The sequence below is a fragment of the Nylanderia fulva genome, unplaced genomic scaffold (assembly GCF_048542155.1).
Source record: "Nylanderia fulva isolate GAGA-0341 unplaced genomic scaffold, ASM4854215v1 Scaffold31, whole genome shotgun sequence".
In the NCBI taxonomy this organism is placed as follows: domain Eukaryota; kingdom Metazoa; phylum Arthropoda; class Insecta; order Hymenoptera; family Formicidae; genus Nylanderia; species Nylanderia fulva.
Genome location: NW_028190379.1, coordinates 518,313 through 530,342, shown reverse-complemented (window position 1 = coordinate 530,342; position 12,030 = coordinate 518,313).

The window sequence follows — 12,030 nt, the reverse complement described above, 5'->3', positions numbered from 1 at the left end:
AAAATAAAAATAAAATAATACGTAGGTAATAAGCGTGTCACATATTTCGAGCATCGTTCTCACGTGGGACGCGAAGCAAAATGAAAAATGCGAATGCAAAATGAGAGAAATGTGCGAAAGGAACATTTTTTCGCACGAATGTACAATTATCGATATTGCGTCTCTTAGCGTTATCGTTTATGTTTTTTGACAATCTTTTCCATTTACCGCGTCAAAAAAAAAAAAAAAAAAAAAAAAAAGAAGAAGAGGAACAAAAGAAGAAGGTCAGCGATTCAGATCCAATTCCAGATGTCAAAACTCATTCGCGCGTCCTTGGGGTTCTCGTCTCTTCGGAGATCGTGTACTGTCGAGTCCCGCGACACGCAACTTCAATTAGAATTCGCAAGCACGTTACGTTATGCGTCGCGGCGTGTAATTTGCCGGGCGTGTAGAAAACAGGCGTGACAGGCGATACTTGGTATCGTCGGAATCGTTCTGATCTCGGCTGCGTCTCGTCATTATCGGGCGGTAGCCGCTTTTTCGCTCAAATATTTGAAATGTCACGCAACGCCGCGATATATATACGCTTTCTCGGTGCACGCACCGCATTTAGTTCTCGGAACGCTGATGCGTGTCGTCGGTATCGGTATCGTTAAAGGGACCGAAACACGCATACGAATACTTGAATCCGCATATTATTTCCAAGAGAAAGTGACCAAATTTCAGATATTTTTTTCATTTGACATGTTTAAAAAATACACACTATTCATAATATAATTATTTATATAGTTACTTTTTGAGAAAATATTAATTACAAATTTACTTTCCGTATAAGAATGACAGATACAAATTTATAGGAAATATTTATTGGAATAATTACAATTCTTAATTAAATAATTTACAAATTATTTACATATAAACACATTTTAAATATTACTCATGTGTTCCTAGAAAACAGTCATTATTTATTTAATTTGCAAAATCAACTAAATTTAATAAAACATAAATTTAAAAACAAATACAATTCATAAAAAAATAAATATAACAAATGCGTGAAAATAGTACTTTTACCCAATATAAGGGACCGAAACACGCATACGAATACTTGAATCCGCACATTATTTCCAAGAGAAAGTGACACCAAATTTCAGATATTTCTTTCATTTGACATGTTTAAAAAACACACACTATTCAAAATATAATTATTTATATAGTTACTTTTTAAGAAAATATTAATTACAAATTTACTTTCCGTATAAAAGAATGACAGATACAAATTTATAGGAAATAACAATAAAATTAATGAAGTCGCCAGTGATGAGTAAAACCATACAAATTTATTGAAATTTCGACCTAACTGGTCAGTACAATTTAATTAGAAACGACATTAGTAATTTTACTGCTGTCGAATCAACATTTTGAAAGTTACACTTGAAAAGGACCCGTACCTAAGGGTCGAAACGTAGTGTTTCTAATTAAATTGTACTGGCCAGTTAGGTCAAAATTTCAATAAATTTGTTTGGTTTTATAGGAAATATTTATTGGAATAATTACAATTCTTAATTAAATAATTTATAAATTATATAAATATAAACACATTTTAAATATTACTTATGTGTTTCTAGAAAACAGTCATTATTTATTTAATTTGCAAAATCAACTAAATTTAATAAAACATGCATTTAAAAACAAATACAATTCATAAAAAAAAATATAACAAATGCGTGAAAATAGTACTTTTGCCCAATATATAGTTCATCAAAATATTTACTGAGCATTATTTAATTATATATTTTGCACGGTTTAAAAAAATTGATTTGCCTGCAAAGTTAGTTAAATATATTAATATATTTTTAAATATTCTTTTAATATAAAAAAATAAATTAATACAATTGTCGCTCGTATATTGAAAACAAAGTGATAAATATAAGGCCAACTTATCGAGCTGAATATTCGAGATGTTCAGTCAACTACCATTTATTACATGTATAAATTATAAAACTACAGTCATTATATTAAAACTAACGCAAATTACAATCATTCTATAAACGTTTCGACCGCACGCGGTCTTCTTCAGTATAATTATTGAAATATAAATTCTTACAATTCACATAATATCGAAATTTAATTATAGTTATTCAGAATCAAGAGTTTTTGAGTAATTAACGCGTGTTTCAATCCGTCCTGTCCAACAATGTTCGCCTCGATATGATCCCTGATTTTGTTCAGATCTCGGATAGTTTCATCGTTAATATGCGAGAAATTAACCCGTTCCGTAGGCGCTATCATCGTTCTTCTTGATAATTTTGCTACTTATTAACAGTTATTAAGGATGACACATAACAAACCAACAATACAGAAAGACAGCTCATTTTAAACTCCAGGTTTAAAATGAGCTGTCTTTCTGTATTGTTGGTTTGTTATGTGTCATCCTTAATAACTGTTAATAAGTAACAAAATTATCAAGAAGAACGATGATAGCGCCTACGGAACGGGTTAATTTCTCGCATATTAACGATGAAACTATCCGAGATCTGAACAAAATCAGGGATCATATCGAGGCGAACATTGTTGGACAGGACGGATTGAAACACGCGTTAATTACTCAAAAACTCTTGATTCTGAATAACTATAATTAAATTTCGATATTATGTGAATTGTAAGAATTTATATTTCAATAATTATACTGAAGAAGACCGCGTGCGGTCGAAACGTTTATAGAATGATTGTAATTTGCGTTAGTTTTAATATAATGACTGTAGTTTTATAATTTATACATGTAATAAATGGTAGTTGACTGAACATCTCGAATATTCAGCTCGATAAGTTGGCCTTATATTTATCACTTTGCTTTTAATATAATATTTTTGCAAAGAAAATATTGATTATCAAACTATCGCAGAGCGTACACAGAAAGAATTTTCTCTCAGAATTTACCTTGAAAATCATGGTAATCGTGGAACAATATGATATTGGAAGAATTTTATAAAAGTTTCTTTGTGATTAAATATTTACCACAATAAAAAATATGAATATCTATCACAATAAAATAAACAAGATGTTCGATTAATTTTACTATGTACATATATTAATCTTTTTTATTGTAAAAACTATTAATCAGAGAAACTCTTATAAAATCCTTCAATATTTACCGTATTATCTCACGATTACCATGATTTTCGAGGTAAATTCTAAGAGAAAATTCTCTCCGTATAAAAACAATTTATTATAAAATTTTTAAAACCCTCGAATTTTTGTAATAATTACTGCACAATTATTGAGATCAAATATTTTCAATTTATCAGATAATAAAATATAAATAGTATTATTTTACAGCTCATCCGGTCGCAGATGCTATGAACTATATAAGTAAATGAAGAAAATTGTATAAAGCTCGGCCGATGTAAATCATTGAAGATAAACTTCCGTATGCTCTACCTATCTATGACGGCAATTATTTACGGCGCTTTGACCGCTACGTCTTCCATAAGATCCCGTATCTAATTTGCATGGAGGGCTTAAGCCGAGGCCTTGCGTCGAAGATCGTGGAAACGACTTTCGGCCAGGGGATGTTCCAGTCGACCAAGTGGCCACGTATATATACGTTGCGGAGATGAGCTACGGGCAGTTCTGACCCCCTCGATGGGCAGAAATTACCCCCTTATCTTCCCGTGGCAAGGCCGGCGCTATATACTGAATCCTAATGCTCAATCTCAAGATAAACGCAAGCGGACCAACCCCATCGAAAACGGGGCTCTGTATGTGCCGCTTCACGTATCTGACCTTCTTATTCGATTGCCTGGCTCGTGGGGAGGCTAACAATCGAAAGGGTAGTAACTGCCGGAAGAATGCTGTTCGTAGAATATATGTATAGGAAAAGCAGTATTGAAGAATTGGACACATTTCAGAGATCATCAGTAATAATCAGTTTTATAGATATTTATTTTAATAAAGTATATTGATTAAAATTAATGGACATATCATACATAAAAAAATATTTATTTGAAACGCAATAATTTTAATTAAAATAATCTTTGACGGAATTATTAAAAAATTTAATTTAAATTAATATCCATATAGTTTTTGAATTTTTTTATATCGATAATCTCAAATTTTGATATTATTTTGAATAATAATAATCAGTTTTATAAATATTTATATTAGATTTATTTTAATAAAGTATATTGATTAAAATTAATGGACATATCATACATAAAAAAATATTTGTTTAAAACGCAATAATTTTAATTGAAATAATCTTTGACGGAATTATTAAAAAATTTAATTTAAATTAATATCCATATAGTTTTTGAATTTTTTTATATCGATAATCTCAAATTTTGATATTACTTTGAATAATATTTTAAATATAATTTAATATGAAAAATGATTAACATGCAAAAATAGCATCCTTCAAAAATAACAATTGCTTATTTAATGATAATTTACAAAAACGTGGTTTAATGAAACATGAATAAGAATGGATCTGAAAACTGTGAGAAAAAATAGAATAAATATAAATTTGTACGAAAATACTCAAATTGTTTTTCTTGCATTTTTTATTTTATATTTTCATTTACTATATATAATTTATCAGAAGAAATAGCTGGCATATTTTTATTAAGTTTCAAGTAATTTATTAAAAATTTTATAATAATTTGTGTTTGAGTTTTTAGAAAATCTTTAAATATAAAAATACATTTTATTTGTAATGCAAGTTTTTAATATATATAAAATAATACCTTTAAATTTCTGTTATTTTAAAATTCAACGTGTACCATTCTTGACGTCCGGTATCGCCACTCTGCCAGGCAGCCTTCATCGTAACGCGCGTGAAATTCTAGTGCCCCATAAACACAACAAACCCGCTCGCATTAAACCGAGGGAGACGACCGGTGCCCTCTGAAAATTCGTTAATCCGGGAAATCGCGCGATTCTGCAAACTGTACAAAATTGGACGAACAAACTTACGGCGTGGGTGGAAGAAGAAAGGGGAGGAAGGCCCTGGTATATGGTGTCACCGAGAAATTTCGAGTCAATGTGGACGAGAGAAAGAAAGAGAAAGAGGAAGATAAAGAGACCGCAGGGCCGAAATTCGACCCTGGAACATCCGAAGCGGATATTCCCTGACGCGAAGATTAAAGCTCCCATGCAACCGCATGCACACACTTCCCGAACACGTTTGCATACATATTTGTGTGTATTGTGTATGTGTTCGTAAGCGATTTCGTCATACGTACTATTAGATGTGCCTTCAAATTAAACTTGCACATCATAATAAATAATTTAAAAATTCAGTATAAAGATACTGTATTTTAAATTATTTATCAAAATTAATGGATATATTATACATAAAAATAATATATTTATTTAGAACGCAATAATTGAAATCATAATCTTTGAAGGAATTATTATATAAAAATTTAATTTAAATTAATATCCATATAGTTTTTGCATTTTTTTTATATCGATAATCTCAAATTTTGATATTATTTTAAATAATATTTTAAATGTCATTTAATAATTAATAAAAAATAATCTAAAAAAATAACATGCAAAAATAGCATGCTTCAAAAATAATAATTGTTTATTTAGTGATAATTTACAAAAATGTGATTTAATGAAACATGAATAAGAATGGATTTGAAAACTGTAAAAAAAATAGAATAAATTCTAATGATATTTGTGTAAATACAGTTTGCATTTTTTCTAGGGGTGCAGTATGATAAAAAAAAATGTTACTTGCACAATTAGAATATTTATAATTTAAAATTTGTACATCTTTCGATGGTAAAAAATATGTCGAGAAAAATTGCCTTTTTTCATTGTTTGTTCTTTTTAATTTCTTTTAATTAAACTTTTTTGTTATTTTATTATTTTATATTAAATGTACAAATAACTTCGTTTTATTTCAAGGGAGAGCAAATGTTTAATTTTTTGCTGATTCCAAGGGAGAGGGACAAACGTCTATTCTTGATTCCCCTTCGGATCCTTATGTTTGCAGTACGTTTGAAATCATTAATTTTTGTATTTTAAAACTGAACTAATTAAAACCTAATAATTAATTTCTTAATTTTTTAAATAATAATAGCAACATCTTAAAATAATAACGTTATGCTATTATTAACGATCTAGAAACAATACATAGGAAAACATTAGAAAATAATTTTATTCCCATCTATCTCGAAATAAATCCACTCTTAATATATAAAAAAAGTAGTTTGAACTTACTTCTCGATTTTTTAAGACATAATAATAATTCAAGATTTAACACGAAAAAATAAATTATTTTTAAGAAAATCTATATCTAAAGCTTATTCGACTAATACGAGTCAAATTTCGTATTCTTCTCGAAAATTCTGCGCGTCGGTGGAGGAAAAGCTTCCACATATCGTCGACGTGTCACCGGCGCACGTTACACACGCTCATAATACACGCTCACACGCGCGCGAACACGGACGCATGCCGACGCGCGTAGAATGTAATTAAGATAAATTAGCGTTAAGGGGAATTGGGCTGTGGAGCGCGAGGGTGGAGGAACGCGAAAGGGTACCTGCTTGTGTGCGTACAAATATATATATATATATATAATATGTGTGTGCACGAGAGTGCATACATTCACGTATTCCATATCCCGCACACAATCACACGTATACGCGCAAAGACTCGGGCATGTATATGTGTGAAGGAGGGGGTCGGGAGACACGTACAAGGGTGGCAGAGGGTGCCGGAAAGCGTGGGGGTGGACGGTTTCGAGGGAGGTTACGAGGGATTGTCGGCGAAGCGTGTTTGTGGGCTTCGTGTTAGTAAGCCTCGTCGGCGTTACGGCACGCTGGAAGCTTAATGATGCATGCCGCCGGCGCCAAACGAGCATCCACTGATAAAGCGATGACCAGAGGAGGTTGAAGGCGAAGGGTGGTGGCGAGAGGGAGGTGGAAGGGAGAGAAAGACGAGGAGGGAATGACACGAATCCCTTTCTCTGCGTAACGGACTTCGCGTCGTCGTATTCTGGAATTGTCAAAGATGTGATATTTAAGTCGATCTCCTCTCCAAAAAATAATGAAGGATAAAGATATAACACGGAAAAGTTTGCGGAAGAATTCGGAGATGTGTGTTAAGGGGATACTGACCGTGACTGTTTTACCGACTGTGAGTTCAAGGGCTTATCTTTTTATTGGCAATACAGATTGAGAACAAATAATAAGATTGCAATTTAATTCGACCAAAAACTGGGTATTCATTTATTGAAAATAAGTACACACTACGTTTCGACCCACATTGTGGTTCTTTTCAAGTGTTGTTCTTATTTAGTTCTACACAGTAACTAACAGATTGTCGATATGACAGGACAACTTTCATGTTTCTATTTTTAATTAATGTAATTGCTGAGTAAGAACAACACTTGAAAAGGACCACAATGTGGGTCGAAACGTGTAGTGTGTACTTATTTTTAATAAATGAATAGCCAGCTTTTGGTCGAATTAAATTGCATCTTATTATTTGTGAAAATTTTATCACTGGCGATCAACAATTAATTGTGACAGATTGAAAAATTCTTTTCGCCACAATTAAAGTACTGGTATTAATGAATGGAGAGCGCTGTAATTTCGTATAAAAAACAATAACAGGTAAAAAATTACAGTTTTTTTTATCGGCTTCTTGCATCAGCTCATAACAATAGTTATTTAATACAAAAATTCTGCAGTTTATTTGTGCACAAAATATGGCGCTCCCAATAGAGAAAGAATAATACAGAAGAATAATATTAGCATTTTTCAATCTATGTATTCAATAAAAAGTGAACCTAATCTAACTTAAAGTCGGTAAAACAGAACAACAGCAGCATCCCCTTAAGATGATTGTTTCATTATTATTTTGTTCAATATGATAAAGCGATCAAAATGTTAAAAGAAAGAATTATTATAATTAATTGAAATGATTAAAACAGTTATACATAATTTTTTTAATTTTAAAAAACAGTATTAATTTTAATACACTATCAAAGGTAAAACAAAGAAAATTTAAAACTGCTGTTATTTCTTATATAGATTTATAATACTGAATTTTCTTGTTGTGTATTTAAATCTTGAGTTATAATAATAATACATCGAAATAACGTTTCTAACAATGACAAAAGATTCTAGATAAATAATAATAATTGTCAAAATTGTATTAGTCTTTTAGGGTTGACAAGCATTGTTTCGTAAGATTCTTGTTATACACTTTTTATTTTATTTTGATAATTAAAATTAAAAATTTTTTTATTTAAATCTATCTAAAATCATTTATATTTACCTTAGAACACACGTAATCCTAAAATAATAACTACACATTTTGCAATAATATTGACGTAATTAATGTGCACGAAGTTATCACAATAAAATAATATTAGATTAAAATTGCTGTTTCAGAAACATCTAGTCAAAGCAGTATTGCATGTAAAGTTCTAGTATTACATATTATTACGCAAGAATTATATATATATATATATATATATATATATATATATAATTCTTGTGTAATAATATGTAATACTAAAACTTTACATGCAATACTGCTTTGACTAGATGTTTCTGAAACAGCAATTTTAATCTAATATTATTTTATTGTGATAACTTCGTGCACATTAATTACGTCATATATATATATATATATATATATATATATATTATTACACTATAATTTCGCAAGCGAGAACGAGAGAGAAAGAGAGAAGTTGTAACAATTGCGTCGTACCGATATCTTACGCGTTCGCCACGAGGTTTGGACAGCAAGGAGAAACAATGCCTCAGGGATGCTGGGGTTGATGGACGCTTCCGATACGCGAGAAAGAGGGCGAACTAAAGGGAGGTCGAAGGAGCGAGCTGGCGCGAGGATGCCAGTTAGGGAGAACGAGAGAGAGACAGAGAGAGAGAGAATGTTATACCTCCCTAGTTTCTCCGGCTATTATATTATTTAATTAATTAAGTTCGCGAGACCCTTGCCAAGCCGTTCGCGTGATTAATAACATTGCATGGGCCGAGCGCTATTAGCTCGACCTCGGTCTGTGGATTTACGATGTTCCTTGACTGTATATAGATGTACACATGTATATGCGCGTGTATGTACATATATACACGTTATGTTCTTAGACATCATCCGGACCAGTCAAACGCAGGGTGTCGAATGTTTTTGCTACGCGAACACCGTGAATAAATATTCTTCTATATTTTCGGACATATAGAGAAATCTCTCTACCGTCTGCGCTTATATAATATTAGCAATTATGTAATGCGGGTTCCTGTTTTAAAATTTACACTTGATTATCTTAAGAATAAAACATTTTCAGGAAAAGTTCTATATATAAAAATTAGGTGGTTTTTTAAATATATTTAAAGGTCAATCTAATTTCTTAAAGGAAAAATCACCTTATTTTTATTACATAAATCGATTCCTCGTAATATTCGACATAAAAAGTTATATAAGGGTAGAATGTCTAAAAAAATACAATTTATATATTTTTAATAATTTGATATAATTTTAATATAAATTATGTTGACTTTGGAAACCGCCACCTGAAAGTCAGGATATTATTCTCCTCGAAACATTATAATTTTTATATAAAAATATTTTATTTTTAAAACAACTGACTGTAAATTTAAAAATGCGAGAAATACTCTGTTAGCAGAAAATAAAATAATATAATAATTTTCTTTTCAAGAGCACTTCACCGTCTAAAAATCAAACTGCGATGATTATTTTACAGTACGAGAAACGTATTGTTCAGATAATATTTATCTACGTCGTAACAACAATTTATCGTAATTGTCGACGCGTCATTTCATTTCGAACAAAGTGTGCGAGAAAAGATTTTTATCCGTCAATGAAATTCCAGTCCTCGATAACGAGCTTTTAATGCAATTCGAGCAGCGTCCGCGTTGGTTCACCAGCGGATTTTCGCGATACAAGTTGAGTCGCGCATTCCGTCTCAATGGGCGCATCGGGACCAAGTTTTCTTTTATTGGCGAAGAAGAAGAGAGAGTACAGAATGCTTGTTAAAGACTCTCTTTATCTCGTTCCGCTCGAGAAACGGAAACTGTTGCAGGTAACTCCACCGTGAGACGGAAATACCAAGAGGAGCTCACGTTCTATCCTCGATAATGCGACGGCGATTTATTTCTATTATCATCCCGAGAGAAAATCGACGTACTCTTCTCTGTGAATCGTCAATGAAAATCCTGTTTTGCAGGAACACGATGGTGATGGTAAAAAAAAAAAATCATGAAACTGCTCATTAATTTATAGGTTGATAAAACATTTTACAGAAGTAGAAAAAAATCCACAGTGAGAAAGTTTAAAATTGCTGCACCGAAAAAAATATTAAATTAATATTTATTTTATACTGCCTAATAAATCATTTATTTAAAACAAATAAATGTGTATCTGTTTTGAAAAGGATTTTCTTATATTAAATAAATATTTTTCACATCAAATCAATATTATTAGTTTCAAATAATTTATTAGCCAGTATTGAAATAAATATTTATTCAATAAATTTTTTGTCAGTGTATGTGATTCCTTTTTGTTTAATTTTGAGTTTTGTTTTATTTAAAAGTAGTTATGAGATGATACACATTTAAAGAAATTACAATTGTCAAATTAAATTGATGATGGCAGCTGCAAGTCATTAATTTAATACTTTTATTTGCAATATTAACAATAATTCTAGAAGAAATAATTTTACGAAACGTTTTCACACAAGAACGAGAAAGAGAGAATTAAATATTTGGAAACAATAAATTTGTCTATATATATATATATATATATATATATATATATATATGTATAAAGGATGCGATACAGCTGATCGATAAAGAATGGTTTTCAAACTTTATGAAAGTTGCCTTGGACAAAAGTAAACTTTCACTCACATGTTTCTTCTTGATAAAATTGGCATGTACATAAATCTACTGTCATTGTTTTCCCTTTTGTTAAGATTCTTTATGGCTATCTCGAATATTTGACTTTTTCTCATATTTTTTGTGCAGACACAGCAAAAGCGTTCATTTCTTTGTAATAAAACAATTCTACATTCGTCGAAATGTCATCACAATTTTCGAGCTATTTTCAACTGCACATAAAACATTTATTTTTATAAAATCAATTTTATAAAAATAAATAAAATAAAATTTAAAAAAATAAATAAAATTTGATAAAATTAATTATATAAAAATGTATTTTTATAAAATTAATTTTTTTATTTATTTCGAATGACAAATATGTAATCTTGTACAGTTAGAGCTTTTAATTTTTTTATAGCAACGCGTTTTCATTTTTAATACACCTGTCTTGGCGGGGCAAATTAATTGATTCACTGCTCGTAAGGACGTAAATAAAGTTTACTTATGTGACCGGTCGTTGGACTTTAGCGATGCTTGTTACGAGATGACGTGCGAACGCGTTGCACGCTGCATGGTTAGATAACCGCGACACGACATCTCGCGGACCAGGATGAAATACGAATAAGAATGTTAATCTTTTGTGTGTCATAGAAAGAAGGGAAGGAAAAGGTGAACAAAGCGAATGGGGTGGCCTCGCTGCGCGTTTAGCTTCGCGCAGGCGCTTACGTACGTACGTATCTCACGTTCGGCGATATCTCTTTTCCCCGTACATAATTCCATGTCAAAATGATCCACTTTTCGTCTTTTTTAAGCTCTTCGTATCCGATTATGCAAGAGCGATTAAAGTTCGTTTAACTTTTTTCGTATTTGTGTCACTATTAAAAGGAATTTAATAAAATTTACAAAAATGCATTAAAATGAACCTAAAAAAAGGAGAATTTGACAGTAAAAATGTTTTGAGTTACTATCAAATTGAAAAAAATTAAATCTTTAATAGTTTTCATATTTTGAATCACTGAATATTTTTTAAAATATTTATTATATAATATAATTATTTTATTGATTAAATTTATTATGATAATATTTATTATTAGATTTGTTGCAACACTAACACAATTATTTTAAAATATAATATATAATATAAAATATAATATAAAATCACGATCTACAT